The sequence below is a fragment of the Puntigrus tetrazona genome, chromosome 16, assembly GCF_018831695.1.
Source record: "Puntigrus tetrazona isolate hp1 chromosome 16, ASM1883169v1, whole genome shotgun sequence".
NCBI classification, from domain to species: Eukaryota; Metazoa; Chordata; class Actinopteri; order Cypriniformes; family Cyprinidae; genus Puntigrus; species Puntigrus tetrazona.
In genome coordinates this window covers 1,187,948-1,213,365 of record NC_056714.1, presented here as the reverse complement: position 1 = coordinate 1,213,365, position 25,418 = coordinate 1,187,948, and the positions used below count along the sequence as shown (strand labels likewise).

At 37.7% G+C, this 25,418-nt stretch overlaps 2 pseudogenes; both read left to right on the top strand.

The window, feature by feature from the left end:
• The window catches only part of LOC122360978, a 130,648-nt pseudogene that overhangs the window by 46,728 nt on the left and 58,502 nt on the right, over positions 1–25,418 (top strand).
• LOC122359908 lies at positions 802–2,231 on the top strand (annotated as a pseudogene).

Genomic DNA, 25,418 nt, shown 5'->3' with positions numbered 1-25,418 from the left:
TCTGAAGCCATAGCTTTGTGTGAGGAATTTAATAGAACCTGGATATTAGTCTTCATTGAGAATCTTGCCTTACAGCCATGGTCACCATTCACTTCTATTGTGTGGAAAAAAGAAGCTCTGGCATTTTACTTTAAATTAGTTTTCTGTTCAATGGAAGAAAGAGAGTCATGCAATTTTCCAAAGATATGAATATAGAAGCTTTTTTTCTTCTCTATCTATCTATCTATTATCTATCTATCTATCTATTATCTATCTATAATAAAAAATAATATTCATAAGATAAACTTTATCTATATATATAAAGTTTTGAATGGATATGTGTGTGCATCATGTATACATTTTAGTTTTGACAAGTATTTTTCTTTTTCATACATCCATACGTGAGGAAAAATTTAATTTTGCAGGAAACTGTCTCTTTAAAAAAATAGTCCAGCTAGAGGAACAGTTTCATGCATAATATTCAGTCTGCAACCAGGGATGTGGGAAACGTAGCCACCATGTTGTTAGAAAATGTTAATGTGCTAATTTGATTAGGGAAATGTGCATAGGATGAATGCGAGTCCAGCTGGGCATTTGCAAATTTTTTGATACACGCTACTAGGTATAACCTCACCACCGACCACAGCGATGTCTGCTCAGCTACCTTTCACTGATTGTGTCTTAATGTGTCCGACAATCTCTGCATGTTTAATAAAACACTCTCTTGAGCATGCATATGAGAGCGTGGGATACTTAGCGTGTGTGTGTGTTTGGGGAGGTTAAAGTGTCGAAAGAGACTGCAGACAGAGGAAGAGACTCAGCATGAGAGCTAACCCGTTTCCTCTGTGCTCTGATTCCTGTAGGAGCGCACCCATGGAGCAACTGCTGCTGTGCCTGGCTCTGTTCTCCATGCCGTCCTCCGCCATGCTGTACCCCAAGCGCTGCACCTGCCAGAACCTGCTGCCTCGTACACGCGTGCTGTGCGCCAAAACCAGCCTGCTCTTGCGTCGCGCGAACATCGATCGGCAGACCGCCGAGAAACTGCGACTGATGGACAACTTCATCACCACACCTCGCCCACCAGGACTTCGCTAACATGAGCAGCCTCATACACCTCACGCTCTCACGCACCATCAGCCAGATCCGACCGTGACGCCTTCGCCGACCTGCAGGATCTACGCGCTGCATCTGGACGCCAACCGCCTCACGGTGCTGGATGACACGCACCTGCAGGGGCTGGTCAATCTGCGCCACCTCATCCTCGCCAACAACCAGCTTCACAGCATCTCCGCCGGAGCCTTCCAAGATTTCCTCGAAACCCTCGAGGACCTTGACCTTTCTTACAACAACCTGGTGGACTTGCATTAGGACACCATAGCCATGCTAGCCAGCGTCAACACCCTCAGTTTGGACCACAACCTCATCGAGTCTGGTTCCCGAAGGATATTTTCAAATCTTCATAAACTGGCTAGACTTGATATGACATCCAACAAGCTGAAGAAGATCCCCAGATCCTCTATTCCTACGTAATCCCAGTGTACGCTAAAATGAAAGGGTCACCGCCATCACGCGTTAGTGCTCAGCCGGCGGGAACCCGTTACGTACAATTGCGAGCTGGTGTGGTTGCGCGCCTGAGCGCGGAGGGCGACCTGAGGACGGCGCATCCCGCGAGACTTGGCCGGCAAGTACTCCTGACGATTCGCGAGGAAAGAGTTGAATCTGCGAGCCGCCTATGATCACTGGTGTGGGCACACTTCCAAGATGTTCGCTGCGTGGAGGGTCAAGAGGTTGATTTGAGATGCCGCTCTGTGGGTGACCTCGAGCCGACCGCCCACTGGGTCAGTCCGGACGGGAAGCTCATCGGAAACACCTCACGCACTGTGTGCTACGAGAGCGGATCTTTGGATATCTTAACGGCTACGGTTAAAGACTCTGGCGTGTTCACTTGCATAGCCTCCAACGCAGCCGCGGCGAGGCTACTGCTCCTGTGGAATTAGTCGTTAACCCTTCGCCGCATTACGACCCCCAAGTTGGAGCCGGAGCAGGACCCTCAGACATGCCGACTTCTATAAAGTCCAGCAGCAGTGGCAGTGGCGGCTGCATGCTCGAAGCTGATCAGCGGGTCAGTGTCTCGGAAATAACCTCCAGCTCTGCAATGATCCACTGGCCTCCGCAAAGCCACATCCCCGGAGTTCGCATGTACCAGATCCAGTACAGCAACTCCACCCGACGACATCCTCATATACAGGTGAGTTTGAGATTTATCTCCAGATAAACACAGGTTGATGTTCATGTTGCTTTCTACACTATGCACTGTTTAAAAGCAGCTTTATGGAAAATGCATGTTTAAGGTTGCTGTATGTTATGGTATCTCTTTAGAACAGGGACGCTTATTTGTAGCTAGCCAGTGTTTCAGATAAATTCATTAGTTTCATTAGTAACTAACTTTATTTGTTTATTTATTTTATTATTTTGATGGTTTTAGCTTTTATAAGATCCCTGGTTTGCACAGATTTTATTCTTGATTTGACTGTAGACTGTAATCACATTTGTTATTGATACTAGAAATCCATAATGACATGAGCGGTATGTCAGAGCGCGCTGTCGGTACTAAATTGCTTTTATTTAATCAATGAAGCTGCTCTATCTACGGAGGTTGACAGCCGCCTCCCACTGAAGTATTTTTGATGAGCTTCTCCAGACATTTTATAATCCTCTTTCAATGACAATAAAATGGTTTTACCAATATTAATGTGATTATTATTATTATTTTTAATCATAACCAGCTCATGGTTTTCTGCTCTCTGATCTACTAATTCAAATCAACTTTTGCTTCTAATTCATTCCCAGTTGCAGTAAAACCGTCGTTATAATAATGATAATTATTGTATAATTAAAAGCTAAAAATAGTTATTCGCCCATTTTACTTTGTCTGAAGTGGAGCATGGAGCTCATATTCGAATATGTGTTTGCTTTTGAGCAAACACGTGTTGTCGAAATCATTACAGTGCGATTACTTCTAAGTTTAATTATATCATTTAGAAGATACTTATAGAAGCTATTTAGTAGCAAAATACAGACTTCTTGAGGGTTGAAATCACCATGAAGTTCATCTGTGCAAAATCACACGCCAGATCAGTTGATTCCAAATCTTTTGAACCGCTTTGTAGTAGAAATCTCTGCAAGGTCTTCTTTCCTAATGCATTATTTGAGGCGCACTGCGGATGGTCTATCCCCACAAATGGGTTTTGAATCTGGGTAATTCTGCATTAGATAAACAAATTGATTCTGTCTTTGTTCAAAGGCAAAGGCTGGCATCTGAGACTGGGGGTGTTAATGGCTTATGGGAATCCTATTCAGATAGGGGATGAAACATTGTAATTCCTCTGATGAATACAAATGGACCCTCGATGATTGCCAGCCAACAAAGACACAATAATATCATGAATGCGCTTATAACGAAACACAAGCATGCGTTTTGTTTATTTTTTTCCTTTTCTGTGCTAATGAAAGGATCCTTCCCAAAGGACCCGGCTGTTTTAGGTGCATGTCAGAAAAAGCTCTTGAAGGATTTTCATTAGCGCACGGACAGATTGGCTTCCACGGTTTCGCCTGATGCAATTCAAACCGAATTTCGTGAAAGAGCGAGCGGCGAGCCGACACATTGACACCCTTCAATAAATCACAGAGCTCGAGGTGCAACGAGGAAGACAATAACAGAATAGAATATAACAATAGAAGCTGCGTGTCGGAGTGCTTGCCCTCGTTTCAGATGCTCCCTGACAGATTACAACCAGGCGTATTTGCATTGATGTTGAAACATCGCCTCCGAATTCAAAACCCCGTCTTTTGCTTTTGTGAAATATTGAGAGGACAAGCAAGTCTTCGCATTGGTGCCCTATATAATACAGTCGACGCCCCCTTATGAAGAAGCGCTACATTAATGTTCCTTTAGCATTCAGACGTGGTCCCCACCGCCCATGATTTCTCATTGAAGGATCTGTAGGATGTAATTAACTCTTCTGCAATAATCCTCTGGATAGATTAAGAGAGAAGAAAAGAGATACATACAGAAAGCAATTTGCTATTAATTATGGAAAGGCAAGGGGAGTTCTCTAGTTTATAGAGCTGCAGAGTAATCTAAAGTCTTTCAGAATCAATTAAGAATGCATGCGTCAGACTCGCTTGAGTTGGAGATGGTGGCTGAGAAACTGAGACCAGGGCAAGGATATAGAGTGTAAACTTTGAGTCGAAAAGACAGGTTAAATTTGAAGTGATGTCTGGGGTGAAAGAGCGCTGGAGGCACAGTGTGCCTGGTGCCAAATGAAGACCTGAATGAAGTGCTAGGTGTGATGTCAGACGGTACATTTATATCAGCATGTGTTCTCTTGGCAGGCGCTCTCTTAAAGAGATAGTTCTGCTTAAAAGCGAAAATTAGCTGTTAATTTTTTCCACCTCGGGCACGCGCAGAAATGTAGATGATTTTTCTTCAATAGACTGGTAAAGACGTTTTTGGCAACGCTTTCTATAAAGCTTGCATTGTAAAGGTACTAAGTAAGGCATTATAATCAATGCATAATGCATTATAAAAGCTATATATTTACGTGTATTTGTGATTATAACTTACAAGAGTTTGATTATTAATAACACAATAGACACCATATTTAATTTATTTTTTACAATATCAAATCTTGACATTGACATCTTGGAGTTATTTATCAACAGCTGTCTAAAGGGTACCATCAAAATAACCTAACTGATGTTAAAAATAAACAGTTAAAAGGAAATGCATTATATTACATTATATTGATGTGATATATGATCTTATGGCTGAAGAAAAAAAAAATAAAGTAACATCAGTAAAATGGAAATATATGAGACTTATAATGCATTATAACTATCACTTAAGTGAAATCATATTCATCGTGTGTTGTAAATGATCATACTCTTAAAAGCTATAACCACAAATAGCTGTGACATATTAAAATGTTTTTATCAATATTCCTGAGATGATATTAAGTTATTTATTATGCATTTTGCATTCTTTACAATGCAATTCTAATGTATTATAAACACGGCTCTTCGAGAAAAAGTACCAAGATATGCTTTAATGTCATTTCTATTGAAACTTGTATTTAAATACATTAGTGAGTGAAATATATTACAAAATATATTCAAATTAAATGTAATATCAAATAATAAAACAAAAGAGAATATTTATTTTATTATTATTATTATTATTATTATTATTATTAAAATTAGAAAAAATGCAATTATTAATTTATTTCAAAATAATTAATTTGATAATATTTTTAAAGTCTACCTATTATCTGCAAATATAATTTCAGGAATTGTTCAGCCAAAATGTAAAAAATCATGTAATTATTTCTGTTATTCTGAACCTGTGAGAATGTCTCTCTTCTGTTGTAGACGAAAAAGGGTTGATAGGGACCAACAGTGTTGCTATTCCTCCAAATATCTTTCAACAGAAGAAAGAAACTCAAAAAAGGATTAGAAGACCACGAGGTGAGAAAATAACTACAGTATATTATATTTTGGGAGAATAAGACTAGATGTACTTTTTTACTATGAAGTTAGGTCAAATTGGTTTGAATCACCATCATTTTTGGTGCTCTGTTTCTTTAAGAAAAGTCTCTAGGTGCCCAGGGTTTCTGTTTGAGAATGTCACTGTCATCATCCTACCTCATCTTTTCTCACGTTATCATCCTCTATCTCTCCCTCGTTATTTGCATGTTTTCATCTTTAATTTGCCGCTTTTAAGTGGGTAATTAAGCAGCACTAGCTCCTTCAGAAGACAGTGAGATGACAGGGTTTCGTGCCAAGTGCGACACACATCTTCAGAAGAGCTCAAGCCCCTTTCTATTTACAGTGACAGCTCAGAGACACGGGTTCAGCCAGCCTGACCTCGGCAGCTTAAAAAGGACCAATGGATGCCAGAAGTGAGAGGAATTTTCTCAATATATATCCATCAAGTGGCGTGTGAGAGGATCCAGAAGAGCGGACTGGAGGGAGATCCCTGTATCTGCTCATTAGCACATGACACTGCAGCAGCTAGCAAACCCGCGGCTATTAAAGCTCACTGACAGAGCTCTTAACAGCGTTTAGCACAGCGACAAACACAACTCAACAATACAAAGAGTCACTGACACATTTACAGCAATGTTATTTCATTTACATTTTATTTAATACATTTATTTCATCCAAAAGTGTATGTGTGTGTGTGTGTTTGTGTGTGTGTGTGTGTGTGTGTGAATATATATATATATATATATATATATATATATATATATATATATATATATATATATATATATATAATGCATTCATTTTATATATGTGTGTGTGTGTGTATAATGTTATTTTCATAATTTTAGATAATATATATAATGTTATGTAGTTATTTATTTATTCATTTATAATGCGTTTAGGTAACACTTTACAATAAGGTTGATTAGTTAACATTACTTAACAGCATTAGTTATGCTATTATTTATTTATTAATGTATTTTTGTAATAAAAATATTTCATTTTTGTATTTTTGGTTAAATAATGCAATAAAATAAATGCATTTTATAATAATTTAGATGTCCTTATATAATAATTTAAATATAGTCACGTTACTAAATTTATATTGAATTTGAGAATTGATGATATTCTCATGATAGTTTTTGTTTTATTTTTTATATATATATATATATATATATATATATATATATATATATATAATTACATAATTTATTACATACCTGAGTCAAATAACTGTATTTAAATAATGTATTATTATTATTATTATTATTATTATTACTGTAAATAAATGCTGTTATATATTTTAGAATAATTTAAAATGTCCTTATTATCTGCTGAAATAATAATACAGAGACTGAACTAAAGATTTGACACACTCTGGTTCCTGATTATAACACTCAAACATGGTCACACACACACACACACACACACACACACAGTATTTGCTAGCTCTGACATGTATTACGATCTCTCATAAATGCGCTCCCATCAAAAAGAAAACACCGGAGCAATTCTACTGCTGACAGTGTAAAGTAATTTCATGTGTGGCTGTTTGTCAATAACAATCACAAACAGCAGCGTGTTCCCCACAGTGTCTGAGCAGCTAGCAGTATGCACACTTACACTCACACACTCACACACCATTACCCTCGCAGTCAACCCGCGCCGCCAGAGGAGCTCGCCACCACCCACGGGGTCAAATGCAAAATATGCGGCCGTGCTCACGGTCACAAACACGCAGAGCGCGAGCGCCACTCCGTAATGACCACTTCTCGCTTTCATCTGCTCACCTCAGTGCGGCGCTCAATAATGCATCGCATCAGCAGACCTGCAGAAAACATGATACCTGGCTGCTCCCGCTTTACAGAGACATCCGGCAAGAATAACATCTGAGAACACTGTGTTAGATGCCATGGAAGCATTGCGTCTCATAAATAACTGTGAACAGAGTTAAATAATATTTGCAACTTACTGCAGATTTTAATGCATTATAAGATTAACTCAAGGAGCAATTCACGTTACCTGGTCTCACAGCATAAACGCACCGGGTGCACTTACTGGCGAGGCGCGGAAATACGTACCCATAAGTACATATCGCTGCCGTCTCGATATTTTAGCAACGGTCCACAGATGTTTCAGTTGTGAACCGCTGCAATATCAACGTAATAAAAACGTGTCAGGGTTCGCATATTGAACCCGTGTTTTAGCGTGCCATAAGACGGTAACAGTGTTACAGAGGTATATATGACTGGAAGATGGAGTTTTAATAAAAAGATACCTGTCTATGCAGTAGAAAGGCATAATTAGTTATTGAAATTGGTTGTGCATGGCTAGAAATAAAAAAACAGCAGCTCTGTGGCAAAAAAGAAGCTGTAGTAAATTTTGCTCCCCATAATGCACTGGGCTCGATCAGACTATCTGCAAGCAGTAATTTAGTGCAATTTAGTCCCTTTGAGAGGGAGTGCACGTCCCAGTGAAAGCTTTTGTACCTTTTTTTTTTTTCCAGAGAGTGCACTTACACCACTGTAACTACACAAAGAGAGCATTTAGTGGAAAATTTGCAAACACACCCTTTTATCCATCAAGATATATTTTATAGTGCATTATGCTGTAGATGCGATGTTCAAATAAAATATTTTCCAAATATTTTAATCTTTGAACAAGCTGCACAGGTGCTTGCTTTGAAATAAACGGCTACACATTTAATAAAATCAGAAGCGACTTAAAATATTTAAATCGGGCCTGCATTATTAAGCAAAAACTAGCGCAGTCTGGTCACTTGGGTTTTGTTTTCAAACAGTCGGGTTACCGAGCAATCACTTTCCGCTGGCTATGCAGGTACGCTTTTTAACATGAAATGTTATTTTTATTTATATGCAGTATAATACATTAGACCCTTTATTTATAATGCACTAAATAAAATAAGTGAAAATTTAAATCCGATGCATGAATGATTTATACACATTTCTTTAGTATGGAGTTTGACACGAATCATTAAACATCAGGAAATGGAATAATTTAATAGTTTACTCACAATAGCATATTTTTATATTTGCATGGCACTTCTGTTTGGTGAAGGTTAACGTCACCAAAGGTTAAAGCTAAATAAAACTACAATCATATAAAAAAATATTTTTTATACTTTTTCTTTGGCTGCTGCATCCATGTTCAATCATCTGTGAAGTCTCTGATGAACACAGATGAAGTCTCCTCAAACTGTAGCACTTTCTTGCTGTGTCCTGTCCAGAGAAAGGTCAGGAGTGAACCAGCAGAGATCTTCTTCTGCAGATGTGTGCACGGGCACATGTTACGCTTTAAATCTGCTCTAAGCGCATCTCCCTTCGGACAGCACAGGAAGATATCCTAAACTCTGTGTGTTCGTGACAACCATCTGCCCTGAGTTTAAACTAAAGCTTGCACAACATGTGTCCACTAGACTTACGTTTATAGACAGTATGAAGCTTATAGACTATAGGCATCAACTTGCTTTACAGTAAAAACAGTAATACTGTAAAATAGTGCTTTCATTGAAAGATCTCTTTTCAGTCACCTTTACCTTAAGTCTATTATTCTCAACAAGGCTTAAAGATTTGTGTTTTCTAAGCACCTTTATTTTGAAAGAGTGTAACATAGAAAACAGTACTTTTACATCGAAATCTTTTGTTCTTACAGTATTGCTGGTTTTACCGTATTTTTACTCCTCTGTCTCTCTCTGTCTCTCTCTCTCTCTCTCTCTCTCTCTCTCTCTCTGTCTCTCTCTCTCTCTCTCTCTCTCTCTCTCTCTCTCTCTCTGTCTCTCTCTCTCTCTCTCTCTCTCTCTCTCTCTCTGTCTCTCTCTGTCTCTCTCTCTCTCTCTCTCTCTCTCTCTCTCTCTCTCTCTCTCTGTCTCTCTCTCTCTCTCTCTCTCTCTCTCTCTCTCTCTCTCATTCTCTGTCTCTCTCTCTCTCTCTCTCTCTCTCTCTCATTCTCTCTCTCTCTCTCTCTCTCTCTCTCTGTCTGTCTGCTCTGCCCTCTCTCTCTCTCTCTCTCTCTCTCTCTCTGTCTCTCTCTCTCTCTCTCTCTCTCTCTGTCTCTCTCTCTCTCTCTCTCTCTCTCTCTCTCTCTCTCTCTCTCTCTCTCTCTCTCAGAATGATCCCGCCTCTCATAATAGCTGTTCTTACTGAGCGACCTGGCCTCGTCCTCGAGACTACGAGCTCTGTGTCCTGCCATTCTGACCACGGCATCCGCATCTCTGGCCAGCGGCGGCTGGCTGGTGAGCCGTCTCCTTCTCCACGGGCGTGAGTTTGCGTCACTGCCGCTCCATCCGCGACCAATTCCTCGGCTGGCACCATGATCGTATCATCATCGGGCGGCATCATTGCGGCGCCGGTCCTCGTCTTCATCTTCATCCTCGCTGATGAAGTACAAGCTTCACAGCCAGCACTACAAGCAGAAAGCGTTTCTCGCGCCAGTAACGCCTGTTCTCAGACCAACGGTGGCCAGCAGGGGCGCTTGCCGGCCCCTCCGGCACGCACTGCCCCTCGAGGGCCTCCAGATAAGCCTTCCGTCCCGCCTCGGGCTGACAGGTGGGCGAAGGGTCCATGGCCTCGAGGGGCTAGCTGAGCACTGAAAGGCACCACGGTAGTGGGACTTGAAACCCGAGCACGGGAAATCGCCTCAAAGAGGACGACTCATATCGCCAATAACAAAGGGTTGATCCCGCCTCCTTCCCATTCTCTCCACACCTCAACCCATCTGTTCTCTCTTTTCTGTTGCCGCGCGTCCCGCGGCCTTTACAGAGGGTTTCTCCTGTCCGAGGTGAGGATGCTTTTCATCTGTTTAAAGAGCTAGTTCACAATTAAATGTAAATTCTATCATTAATTAGTTCTCCGCATGTCGCCCTGCCAAACTCAGTGAGCACCTTAGTTTGTCACAAATTAATCCTTGTGCATCACCACAATAAAAAAAAAGTTGGCACACAGATCCATGAGTGGACAAAAATGTTTTTGGTTTCTTTTAAAAGAAGACTATACTGTATAGCTGCATTATTTATCCAATTGAACTCTTTTAATATGCAGAAGCATAAAAAGAGGAATAATGTAAATAAAAAATATACCATCTTAGTAAAAAAATTAGATAAAGTTTTAAAGCCTTGCCAATAGAATGAAAGTTTATATTAAGATTTTTGTTTGTTTGTTTATTTGTAATTTTTGTAGCTTTTGCAGAAGTAAAAATTGGTTTAATGAGTTTCAATTATTTACATTTTTGTCCTAAAGGTCCTGAGAGGAATAGATTTATTAAATGGAAATGGGGGAGAAATAGTAAAATTTCAATACAAATACAGTAACAAAAATTTCAGCTGAAAGGAATACTTACAAAAATATCCAAAAGGTTGCACAAGATATTTTTGAGAAATCCTAGAGCCCTCAGACCCTTCATAGACAAACGTGGGCCTTACAGGTTTGGAACAACACAAGAGTAAGTAATTAATGACAGAATATCTGATTTTTAGGAAACTATCACTTTAAGGTTTGTTGCTAGGCAGCGGGTTGCCAGCATGAAAGAATCTCCCACGCTACAGTGCTGCTGATGCAGAGATGTTCCAGTTCTGTTAATTGGGCACTCCTTTAATGGATAAATTGGCAGGCATAGCGTTTCTGCTGTCTGTCTTATGTATCGGGGTAACGGGCCTAAAAAGATTTCTCCCAACGGTAAACATTTACACTTGGAGATCGCTATTTAAATTGATAGCCCGACAGATTGTTTCTTCTCCAATAGAATGCATTTGAATTACAAAAGCGTGAAATTGAAATGTACGTGATGCCTGTTTGGGATGTTTATAATGAAAATGAGAGAGGAATCTCATGGTTTGCACATTGGTACATTAGGCTTGTGTGTATGTTATGAACATACTGCTGAGTATGGAATGGCACATATTACTGTTTTCCTTTAAGTAGGTGAGGGCATGCGCCTAAATATCCCGTGTGTTTCAAGAGGGCTGCTTAAATTGGCACCCACGGTATCATCAATTCAGAGAGCGATTAAAGAGAGAGTTCACTGGAAATGTTTTATTCTGTCATTTACTTCATACCTCATGTCAATTATAAACCCCTTTAGTTTATTACAGTATTTTATGAGTTTACAGTATTTTGAAAAATGCTGGTAACTTAAACAGTTAACGGTAGCCAAAGTCTTCCATGGTATGAAAAAACAAAAAAACTATGGAAGCCAGTGGCTACTATCAACTGCAGGACACATTTATTCCCATTCTTTAAAATATCTTTTTGTATTTTTATAAGAATTAGGCATCGCTGACGCTACATGACTGAAAATCAGAATTTAATATGCTGATTTATTGCTCAGGAAGAACATTTACTTTATACTTTGGTTTAAGCATGATACATTTCCTTTTCAGATTTCTTTGATTATTATAAAGTTCAGTGAGTTTTTTTTTATTTTTACTTTTAATGCACTTAATGTCTCATTGCTGAATGAGAGTTTTTTTTCTACCTAAAACATATAAATAGTATTGTATCACAGTTTTGAAATAATAATAATCGGGACAGCAAATCAGCATAATAGCATATTCTGAAGGACCGCTGAAGAATGGAATAACGCTGAAAATACAGCTTTGATAAACCATTTAATATATATTATATTTGAATGGTAATGATTTTTCACAAAAGTTCTGTTTATCGCTTCCAAACTTTTAAATTGTTCCAAAAACAACAAATTCACACATAAGAAGCACGCACCTTGGTTTCTACGCGACGCTGAAAAATAAAATAATGTTTGATCCTCTTCTGCAGGATGGAATCAAAGTCTCAGTCTGTACCATCGAAAACTAAGCCTTTCTGTGAAATCTGTTACCTCTGATTTGCCCAAAATCTCACAGACCCGATTCTGACTTACCCTGATACATCCAGACTTTAATTTGACTGTACAAAGTAGTTTACCTTCCAGCCTTTAGTGCTCTTTTGTTAGCTTGTATGCAAAAGTTAAAGAATCGGAATGAATGTTCATGCTGGTTAGTGCTGGTTATGTCACCCATAAACACTACACAACTTTCCATGCTGACGTTATCAGTATGTCACTAACATTAAAACACACAAAAACGCATCTAGAGAGACCTAAATCTGGGTAGGAATATCTCTACAATTTATCATGAAAGCAAAAATGATCACTGTATGGGTTTGTGTTTTTTGCATTTAAGATAATATCACATCAGTAAACAAAGTCAGAGGCAAACATTTGTGCATTTCATCACCCCGCTGAGCTTCATTGCTGCATAAATTTGAATTTGAATGAATCATTTGAGCGAATGATTCAGTGACCCTATCGATCGCTTGCATTGCCAAGGACTGCTGGTTTTAGTGTAATATTTATTTATCTACGAGATGATAAACAATGTGGATAACAGCATCACAGCAGCTTCACAGGAGATAAACAGGAAAATAACAGAATCGGGTTCTGAAACCGCCTCGATTCTGCCGTAAAGCAGATCTAAAAGACATAATGTCATATTCAGCTCAAGTCAGTTCGGGCGTTGATTAAGTTCAGATAAATAACAATGAAGCTGTGTCTCTTAGATCGTAGACTTTGATCGCTCAAAGATAGTGATCATTACTCATGTAAACAAGCACAGACTGGCCTCAGATGCTGGGCTTTTGTCTGTGATCTCCGTTGACTGTCAGCAAGCACAAAATCAATCCAGCTGCAGCTGATAACCAAAAATGCTGGATATTCAATTTTACAATTTTATGAGAACATTTAAAAATATATATAAAATCATGCTAAAGTGAATTTAGGCATCACACCTTTATAAATTGCTGGATGAAAATGTATGTATTCGGTAAACATCTTTATCCCAGCTACTTACACTCTACACTCAAATAAAGGTGCTTCACAATGCCATTAAAGAACCTTTCTTTGTCAGAAATGGTTCCATAAAGAACCTTCAACATCTGAAGAACCTTTTCTGTTTCACAAAAGCTTCTTTGTGGAAAAAGAAGGCTCTCCAGTATTATAAAATGGTAAGAAAGAGACAGTTCTTTAAAGAACCGTGGACTGAATGGTACTTTGTGGAACCAAAAATGGTTCTTCTATGTATTCACTATGAAGTCGTTTAAGCACCTTTAGCTTTATTTTATTAGTGTGTACATTGTATCTCAGTATTTAAATTTTGATCAATTAATATTGCTATAATATTTTGAGCTACAGAAAATGGATTTGTGTTTGAAGACTTGCTAAAGGTTGCATTTGCACTGCAGTGCATGAGCGTGAACATTTATCGGTTGAAACCGATAAAATAAACATCTCTAATACTGGACGACATACTGTGCTGATATATCATGCATCCCTATATCGGTCAGCCAGAACAACTGTTATGTCAAGCTATAAACGTTGAGAAAGAAGCTACGGGAGAACCTCAGCACACCAGCATCCAAGGCACAACAGCTCCAAGCTCATTTCAGCAAAAAACTAACATTTTAGTCCGAACTAGTTCCTGTTATTTCGTTTGCTAAAGCATTCAGCAGCGCTGGAGCGTTGGTTTACTATTCCAGTCAAAGCACGAGCGCCTCTTGGAGGCACAATCTAGGTTGGCCAGGTTCCTCGCACTTAGAGCGGTGTGGATAATATCCAGCGGTGGACCACCTCAGCTTTTAGATCTGAGAGGGGAGGCCGTTTAAACATAACCAGGGGAGAGCCATCTCAGGCGATTGGTCACGGCTACCTTCTATTGAGGAGCTCTCAGAGGAGCCCTGAATGGGCCAGGATGAAAGCGCAGGTCTGAGGGGAAAGAGCGCCTCCAGCGGACAGAAGTCTGGCTCTGAAGGGCAGAGGGGTCTATCAGGGTCACGGTCAGGAACCACTTGGGAAAAGGTTTCTGTAGACTCCATGTTCTGCCTGTACAATTAGGTGAACAAAGAGGCAGTGTCTGATCAAGCGAGGGACTTTTGAGTTAAATCACCTTTTCTGACCTGGAAAATGTCCATCTTTTTATTCCAGAGCTCTATTTGATTTTGAAATGCCCCAAAGCTCTTGTCAGCACCTCTAGATCATGCGGTGTGCAGGTGTTTGATGTTTCGCTTTATTTGCCTGTGGCTAGAGTTAGAATTTTTTTATTCTACTTTATTTTATGCATTTATTATTTATTCAGATTTTTCTTTATAATATGACTAATATTGATCAACTTGGAATTGATTGAAAATCGTAAGTAAATAGATGTACCTACATTTGGCCGAACTATCATGGATTGTTTTAGTTGTGTCCAACTTACCTTCTTTTGTTTAGATGAATAAAATTTGAAATAAAAAATAATTGTGATTTTATAAAACCAATCAATATAATTTCTCCATTCTTAAATATTTGAATTTAAATAAGCACATATATTTAAATAATAATAATAATAATAATAATAATATCAGTCAGTCTACTTTCTTCATATATATATATATATATATATATATATATATATATATATATATATATATATAATTTTTTGGTATATATTTGTTGGAGTTATGTCCAAGAATGTTTAACTCAAACAATCATAGAAGATTTATGATTTAAGATTTATGTTGTTATTTTGATATTTGGAAAGTCACCCAAAGTTATATCTGTATGCTGCCCATTTAGGAACTACAGAACTACTAATAATTTTTATCATAATTCTTCTTCTCATTATTAGTAGTAGTACTATTTATTATTTATCAAATTATTTAGTTATTCATTACATGTTCTCTTTCCATTATGCAAACCTTTGTTTTGCTTTGTTTAGCTAACACTGTTTCTGAATCTTAACCCGTAGAACTGTCTAGTGAGTCTAAATGTGTTATTTTTTTCCCCAAAACACCTGAAATGAACCCCAGGTTAGCGGATGCTGATCTCAACCCCTGCCTGTAGCTCAACCGGCTGCTGATTCATGATCTGATGTTTTAACGGACCGCAATGCATTCAGATGCAGGTCCTGTTTCTAAAATTAGTGCACAATTAGAGCTCTTTCTTCTATTAGCTCCAGATGGATTTACATTTCCTTCAGCTCAGCGTGAGGAAATGGGAGAGATTAGGACTCGGGATAGAGGCAAGAGCTGCATGGAGATAGAGAGAGGCGCTATGATGGAAGAAAAGAGGGCAGATATGAGTATTGTGATGGGGTTTATAGATTGAGATAAAAGGGTAAAGGCCTAGTGTCTCAGCATATTGAGATAAATGGTCTAATCTGAGGCTGGGATGTTGTGGAATACCAGCTCAGAGTAGAAGGTAATTACTGTTTGTTGTGTGCCACAGAAATGGGCACGCAACCTCTCATCGACAGCCGTTTGGAGCCAGAATCCCTCCAGACTGCAGCAGGACACGCCCGCCTAAAAATAGCCACGTGAATACGGCCTAGCGTTGGGCGGCTCTCCACAGATAACTAGCCAGCATATCAGGCCTCGTCCTTTGCTGCTGCTGCTGCTGTTGAAGGCTTTGTTGTTCGCCATTAAATCTGGGAGGAAAATCTCAGTAAACTGGCGATGCTTGGAGTTAATGAAGTCGTTAAACGTCCAATTAGCACGCAGCGCTATGTATAGTCACCCACCCGCTGTCTGTTTGTGCAAACTCAGCTGATGTTGTGAGGAAATTGTTTGTATCCACGGCTGCTGCTGTTTGCTCTGATACGGATGTGAAAGTGTGTGCTGAGACTCGTTATTTTACATGATGCATTTTATATTCATGCATTTGGCATTAAACTGCAGTGTATTTGACCAAGCTATACTTTTTGATCAGTTTATGCATTCTCTCTGGGAGTCACGCCAGTATTAGTATTATCATTCATTTATTTAGTTATCCATCCATCCGTTTATCTGTCAGCCAAACCTTATAACCTTTGACCTTTTTTGAGCAGATAAGCGAATATTTCCATCAGTTAACAACACATTTGCATAATCGCGGCTCTCTCGTTGTGCAAAATGGTCCACGTGACTTGCAGGTAAAAAAAACGAATGCTTAATTATTAGGTTTTAATCAATTCTGGAAATTCTATTTTTAGTGCTTCTCTCACATCTCTAGGGGTCAGGAGAGACAGATTGCTGTTTATACATCTCAAGTGCATCTTCTGTGATCAGATTTCAGAAGGAGGAATCGATCCCATGACCTTAGCGTCCGCTTGCATTGTGTTCAGCTTTTTAGCTTCATGCCGCGCTCCGTGAAAGTTCTGTTTAGTTTACTATGAAAAATGCATGCAATTTAACATTTGAACGCAATTAAATATTGATTTATTCAATGAAAATGATTTTTTTCATTCACATTGCATTACATCATTGGACCTAAACTTATTATTTTTATCAACTTAAAGCTCCTGGATTTAGCACAGTGTGTGATTGGTCATCATTGCTGAGACAGGAACATCTTGCCTCGTTTGTCAGATTTTTTTTGTCCTTTGCATTCGATGATTAAATGCGCATTTCATTTGCCGAATCTGATCTGACGCCTCTGTTGTTTTTCAAGGCAAACTCGCAATCTGGAAGCCAAAAGCAGAACGCCAGATTAAACGTGGGACTGGATCAATCTATCAGTAGGACAAGCCGCGGTCGGAAGGCGATCTTCAATCAACTATACAAAACTCTCCCCAAGCCCTGGATATCATTGTGCCTCTTCGGTGCATTTGAGCAATGTTTTCTATTTTAAACTGGAGGTCATCAAAGCATTCGATGGGGAAGAGAGGAAAACTCTGTGGATGTTCTTTGTGGGAAATACTATGACAAAATATCAGTGCTTGGCTTAGTGCCAAGGACTGGATTTAACGTTCTCCTGAAGACCACGTCTGATACGGACTCATCAAAAGTTGGATCAGACATTGTGACAGGTGCGTATCGAGTTAACATTTGTGGACCTTCTGGAGCACTTCATTATGGATTCCTCGGCTACATGACTCTCTTCATTTGGAAAGCAGAAGGCCGGATCGATCTTCAGCTGATTAACAAACATGGTGAGTGTGTTCTTGGGATCTGGAGATTAGGTCAAACAGGAGAGAACATCGATTATCTGCACGCGCTAAAACTTTCCCCATCTCCCGTATCATCACAGATTGAGGGTAAGAGCCGCTCTTGAGAACTCTGGATCTGACAGACACTAAACACTCTCTGACAAATAAGTACTCTTCTTCTTCTTCTTCTTCTTCTTCTTACTTTTTTTTCTCCTCCAATTGACTGTAGGCGTCTTTGTATGTGAGAATTACACCTTCAGCCATCTCTGATTTAATCATTTTGATTTCAAGGAGAAAATAATACAAAAATAAAAAAATGAAAATACGGGATGGAATTTTATGCTTTCATGGAAAGGTACTCTGTGTGGATTTATAAAGAAATAAAGTATTTTTCTTCAAGGCTCGTGGAAATGATTTTTATTAACTTAAGAACTGGGCTTTTTCTGCTGTGATTATTTTCTATAATGAAATATATTGAAAGGTTTCTCCGGCAGCTCTTTGGGGCTGAGTGTAATGGAAGTTAAGTCAGAGCATACTCCGGATCATGTGCCAGTGATTTTCAGTGCTGTGCATTACTCATAATCTCGATATTCCGCAGAGAATGTTTATCTTGTGTCGACTGCTTTCACATGCATTGGTTATTTGTAGCCTCAGGCTTTTACGAGAGTCGAACGAAACCGTAATGACTCGTGTCTCCATGAAATGTCACTGCTCCACACATTTTAAACTCACAGTCGTGTCTTTTTACACACATCACAGCCAGAGCACTCTTATAATCAGCACTAAAATAACAAAATAAATCAATACAGTAAAATACTGTAATTTGCACTTTCTAGTTAAAATGGCTTCCAAAATATTCATAAATATTTAATTAAATATAAATATTTTACGTAATGTTTATTTTATTATTTATACATTTGTTTGTTGTTTAACTTTAAACTTCTTTGAACTAGAAACACAATGGAAACAAATCTTTTTTTGTGCTGATATGGGTTATATAAATTAATATATTTAAATTAAACATTTATATTTATATGTCACATTATAAATCATATATACATATATAGACAGGGAGACATAGTTTTTTTTTTTGCTTGCATAACACATTATGTAAAAAAAGAAAAAAAAATTACAATTGATTAATTGATTAAAATACTTAAAATATGTATTTATTATAATATATTTAATTCCTAGAAATTTCTAGGAAAATTTGGAAATAATTACAAAGAATAAAAAAGTAACAAGTTAAATTAAATCTGAAATTTGGAAAGAGTTGAGAATATTAATTAAAATTTAAAATTAAATGCTATCTAGGAGTTTATGTAAATATACATATTTATGTATTTATATTAATGTTATTGTAAATGTGTAAACTTATATTTAATTCCTACTAACAATTTTTCGAACCTTTCTGATCAAATTTACAAATAATTTAGAAGTAACATTAAATGGGAAATTTAGAAGAAATGATTTTTTTGTTCGAGTTTTTGCAGCTCAAATAATGTTTTGTTTGATTAACACGTTTAATGAATTAAATGTTAAGATTATTAGTGCATTTATTATTTAATTTCCCTCATTAAAATAATGTTCCAATATTCGTTCATCTACTAATTCATACTATATGTAAGTAGTAGAAGAAAGAAATAAATGTGGATTTCTGTTATTATTAGTAGTTTTTCCAGCCACCACTTTAGTTTTTAAATCCTACTCTGTTTCTGTGGGGATGCCAGCAATCATACTGAAAGCCCTGCTGATTCACAAAATGGTATCCAATAAACATCCAAACGTGTTTGTGGATTCTTTTGAACGAACACACACTGTAGAGGTTAGAAATCAGCGCTAAGCGTAACTGCTTCATGCAATGCCTCGGTTTTGCTCGTTGTAAGAGACAGTTCATCAGAAGCCCGAATGTGCGTCTCACGGATACCAGAAGAGCCATAAAAGGAGAACGATGCCTTCTTCTGATAAACATGCCAAATGATTCCTAATGCTGAAAGTACACAATTTCGCATACAGCTAGAAGACAGAGCATCTCCTCCAAATAATCTTTCAGACGCACAGACAGATGCTGTAGGACCCGGAGGCTTTTACGTGTCACTCTGCCGGTGAGTTCGAAGTCTCACCACGTCATCATCTAATGTGCAATAACGTCGCCGATGCTGTAATACTATTTGAACTTATTACTTACAAAGTCTTGTCTGTAATTATATACTCATAGAATATCATTTATGCTATAAAATTAATATTAATATGTTGTTTTTGTTTTTATTACAGTCCTTTTAATAATTCAATTATTTAACAAGCATATTTTAATTGCATAAATCTCCTTCATAATGTCACTTTTTTATTTATTTATTTATTTATTTATTTTAATTACTAAATGCATGACTGAACAAATGAATAATGTTATTTATTTTATTCTATTCCATACAAAAATATTCTATTCTATTCTATTTCTATTCTATTCTATTCTATTCTATTACATCACAAAAAATCACACAAAATATTCTATTCTATCCTATCCTGTCCTATTGCATGAAAAATTTCTATTCTATTCTATTCTATTCTATTCTATTCTATTCCATTCCAGGCAAAAGTCCTTTTCCTTACCAAACATTTCTGTTCTATTCTATTCCAGGCAAAAAAATTTATTTCTATTCTATTCTATTCTCTCTATTCTATTCTATTTCTATTCTCTATTCTATTTAGGTAAAAAAGTCCTTTTAATCAATAATTTCTTTTACATACATATTTTGAAATGCCTGAATGACAAAATTCCTCTACTTTATTGTTTTATTTATTTTTTTATTACTAAATGCATTTTTGGAACAAATTAATATTGCTATTTTATTTTATTTCACATAAAAATGATTTCTAATGCTTAAACACTTTTACAGCTATGTTTTAAATGCTGCATGCAGAATTTCCATCAAAATGTTCTATTCTATTCTATTCTAGACAAAGTTGTACTAGTTATCAAGTTCCTTTTACAAATATAGTACAAATACCTAAATTAAAAAAAAAGAATATATACCATAAACAACGTTGATTCTTTCTGAGTGATTTTTGATGCAGGAGAGGATCTGAGGATGTTGAACATCACAACAAACAACACTATTAGTGTTCAGTCATATTATTTCATATTATTTTACCAAGCTTTAAATGGACCCAAGCCATCTCTGGCTGTAATCTGGAAAAGCTGTCACTAGCAATATCTGATATGCTGTGAGCCAGAAGTAAGCTTCTAATAAACCCTCCGTGAAGCTCCGATACCATACTGTGTTTAAAACGCCCCGTTGTCTCCGCGTGATTGAGATGGCTCCCCACCCCAGAATCTGGCAAACCCTGAATGAGAGCTGAGCAGTATGCCGATGCGGTCTGATAGAGACATGTCTTCAGGTGCAGTCTTTGACGAGTGAGTGTTTCTCACACCACACACACACTCACACACACACACACACTCACACACACACGTCACGTACGTGCGTCTCTAATCAAAGCCCTGAATTAGGTACAAGCTTTTATCGAGCAGCTGGTGCGATGCACAGCTTTTACTGTGAAATTAAACTCCGGGCTATGAATTCACAGGAGCCTAAAGATATTCGGGAAACACGTTTAGCGTCTTCATCCGGTTTAACATGCGATCGATGCGAGAGGCTGCTTTGAATCAACTGGATTGATTTTAATTTTTGCTGTCATGAAGTATAAATCCCACCACGCCTGCTGAGATACTTCCAGGCGTCTTTAGCTAATGTGGCTCTTGCTTGTTTCTCCATGCAGAAACAGATTCTGAATTTAAAATAGCTACACGATTCTGAGCGTCCGGTTCTAAAGCGGCATCTAAAGGTATTCTGCTTCACCCCCATTTTTTCACAAAATTACCGCTTTACGATGGAGCGATGTGTTTTTAGCCGCTTCATTCCTATGTCTATGAAACCGGGCGAGGAGAAGCGTTCAAATGTTTCAGTTTTCCAGCCCCAGTGATTAGGAACCTTACAAAAAATGTTTCTTAAATCTTCATCAATTACAAGACATTCCAGAAGCATAGATCAAAAAAATTAAATATCATATTTCTAACCAGCATTCATTTATCAAATTAGCCAAATAAGCGAGCGCACATTAAATACTGTAATTCCAAGAATTACTTTGGGAGCGTTTTTGTCCCATACGCGTTAACAAGGAAGGCAGAATCAAAGGCAGCGCATGCTCACAATATTTAATGCTCACGCCAATTTTTTATTAATTTCAGCAAAGTTTGGGGTTAGCATGCTGCTAAGCTAACAACATGAACAATTGGTAAAGCACTTTATTTTGAATGTTCTGAACACAGAAGCATGAAATAAATATGATGTTTTGGACACTTGATCGCACGTTAATTACAATTAGATGAAAATGCAGTAGAATGTAGTCGTAGTAGTCTTCTTAGAAGTGCACTTGAGTATAAGAAACAGTTGTTAAAGTGTCTTTAGGTGTCCTTTCATCTGCCGTTTATACTTTCAGTATACTACAGTACAATTAGATGCATTTCTGTTTCACAAGACATTTAACTATTTATAGTTCCCTATCATCGTCTTAAAACACCGCCTATGTAGGGGAGCTTGCTAGTTTTATGCACGCAGTCAGATCTCAGTCTCAGGTAGAAAGGCAGTAAAGAGGTCTTTTCGGTCCAGTGTTCAGTCGCGTGTTGGAGAATTTCATGTGGTCTGAACTGTCTGCTTTTGGTTTGTTTTCTTGCAGACATGTGCCTGGTTTTCCCGAGGTTCTCTCTCAGTAATGATCGCTGCGAGGTCTCTCAGAGCCACCGCAGGCTCAAATGAAGTCCTCTCAGGAAAACATTATCATGATTGTCTGGTGCTGTGAGTTTCCCCTTTCTGCCCGGGACTTTCCCTTTACTGTCAGCACAGAAATCTCCACCGATGCCCATCAAGCACCGACCGACACACACACACACACACACACACACACACACACACACACACAGATGTACTTCTAGCATTTTCATTAAAGCTATTAAATGTCCCCAGTAGCATCATAAATCAGTAAAAATAAATAAACTAATTTTTTTATATATATATATATATATATTTTTTTTTTTTTAGAAAGTGCATCAGTTGAACTCAAAACTACAAAAATGCAAAGTAATAAGGCAGTAAAGATCAACACAGAGAGATAAAATAACATGTTATAATTAAGCGTGTACAGTATATTCGATTTTGTGATAACGAAAATGTTTAAATGAAAAAATATTGATATGACTGACAGATTGATTATAATGCGTTTTTAAAGTGCATTTTTAGTTTAAAATAGTGTTGATCTGTTGGTGTTTATACTTTTCATTGTGAGATTTTGATTTGCATTAAAAGCAGTTGGGTCAGTTTGACTCAAAATAGCCCAAAACAGAAAAATGCAACAATAAAATCCTCTGGCACACCAAAATGTATTGTCCCCATATTCGATTAATCAATATTAAAGTGAGACTTGGTAATACTTTGCCTATTTCATTTCATAAATTCTGCGTATAAAAGGTTAAAGCCCTCTTATGAAAACAAATACCATCCAAACCTTGAAGAGCGTGCTCCGAGAACCGGAGGAAGATAAACCCCTGTGTAATGGGATGCATTAGATATTCATTTGATTGTTAATTTGTTTAATTCTGCCTTTAGCTCGAATTGATTTCACCGTCTGAGAGATCCCAAAGCCTTAGCAAACTCACAGATCACAGATAATATATGGCCAAAACAACATTTAGCAACTACAACAAAACACTATCATTAAACATTAATTGCGCAATGACCTTTAAAGGACATCACAGCAAAACAGGATCTTTTCTCCAGTAATAAAGAATAGCAGCATCCATCATTCATTTCTGAGTACTCAAGTCCTGTTCAGCGGGCCTGTTATTGTGAAAGTCAGTGCTCTTTGAGCTCTTTTATAAATCACGCAAATGCCAAAGCCATTACAGACCGAGCACAGGTCCGGTGGTGAGCAGAGCCAGAACCTTTATTTTATTCATTTATGTTGCTGTATTTTAGGCCGTTGATTTGTCCTGTCCTTTGAAACTAATGACCTGCACTCCAGAAATGGCAAAGGCTATCTTCTGGAGAGCTGTAACGTCATTGATTCTGATTCAGATGAAATGAATCTCTCCCAGTGAAGCGATTCGTTCAGGAGCGTGGCACCAGTAGGTGCGTGTGAGTGAGGGCTCTTTTGGACAAATCGTTGAATTATTCACACAACACAGTTGTTCAGAAGACAGAAACAAGAACTGCAAGTCTGAAAAAAGGACATTATTTTCTTGCTTTTTGTCAACTGCAAGGGTAGCAAAAGACACTGTATGAAATAATAAGTAAATAAATAAAAATAAGTTTTCATTACTTTAACAAATTCAATATCATTTGTAAATTTATACTCATGACTCATCAATCTCAAATCTTTTCAATATATTTTAAGTTGAAATGACTTTTACAACCAATTTGATTATATTTAAAAAAATGTAAAGTTTAGTTAAAGTAGGTGGAAACTGTATTATTTTCACACCGCATCACATTGTTTTAACCAGCATGTATGCTTTGATCTGTTCTTGTTGAAAGTGACTGAACTGAGCCAAAAATATTCTCTTTTTCTTCAGTCACTGTCAGAAAAGCACTGTTTTAGCTCATTCATTGTGCATAGCGTTCATTTGGTCTTGGCGTGAATAAGACATCCAGAGCTGTCTTTGAAACTCTATTGTGTTTTTCTGTGTGTGCTGGTGATTTCTTTGATCTGGGCTCGTCTAAATCCTCGGTCCATGGCTCTGAAGGCTTAAGGGTCTCTCATGCTGTGTGGTGACTGACTGACTGACTGCTGGGCGCAAGCGGATCTTCAGTAATGAGAGAACTGACTCACTTCATTCACGATCAGCAAAACACCCATAAAGTCCTTGAGGTCAGACATCTCAAGAAAAGAGATGCGTGTGTGCATTAAAGTTCAAAGTACATCGTGAAGGAACACAAAATTGTGAGGTAAAGTTGAAATTACGACTATGGTGGAAATGGGCTATATGTGATAACAGGCATCACCAAGCACTAAATGCAGCTAAATTGTCTTTGGTGAGTAAAAATGTCAACATTACGATAATGTCAGTTTTTCTTTTTATTATTATTAGACAGATATATATATAAAATGAAATAGGTGCTAAAATAGATCCCTGGGGACACCTTATATTTAAGCCTGACTGAAATTCATTTCAAATTTAGTTTTCAGTCAGAAATAGTTTTACTTGGTTCAAATATTTTTGCCGTAACGGCAATCTTGAAAAAGGCCGATAATTATCTAGTTCAGACAGGTCGCATACCTTTTAACAAAGGAACGCTATAGATGATTTACACACAAGAAATAGTATTTGAAGTCAAACTTTCCTGATTCAGCGTTTAGTAATAAACTCTATATTGCCTCGAACATATCTTTGAAGCCTAATACAGATGTATTTATCAAAAGAGCTGCCACTTGTGGTGTTTTCCTTTCATCTGATGAAGCAGCGATCGAAAACACACACACACACACACACACACACACACACACAGAGCTCTCAGTAAAAACACTTTCATGCCGACTGTGTGTTTGTGTGAAAAAACTAGCGACAGCGAAAGAGTCCTGAGGCAGGCGCTAATTGCTGCATGTTGAGATGCTAAACTGTAAGCATTGTGGGTAATTGTGTCGTGAGGTGCTCTCAGTGTGCGCTACCCTTCGTGAGAAATAATTACACCTTACCATACAGAAATGCTCACGAAAATAATAAACTTTAAAGAAGATGCGCTCGCTGTGAACTCAATGTAACGTTTCAGACAGTTATTTGCATTTAAATGTCATTTCATAATTATATTTTCTTTGAAATATAGCTACTGTCACTGACACACTTCTAAAAAACTCTTATTTTAATTACTCAAGTCTTTTTACATCATTACTT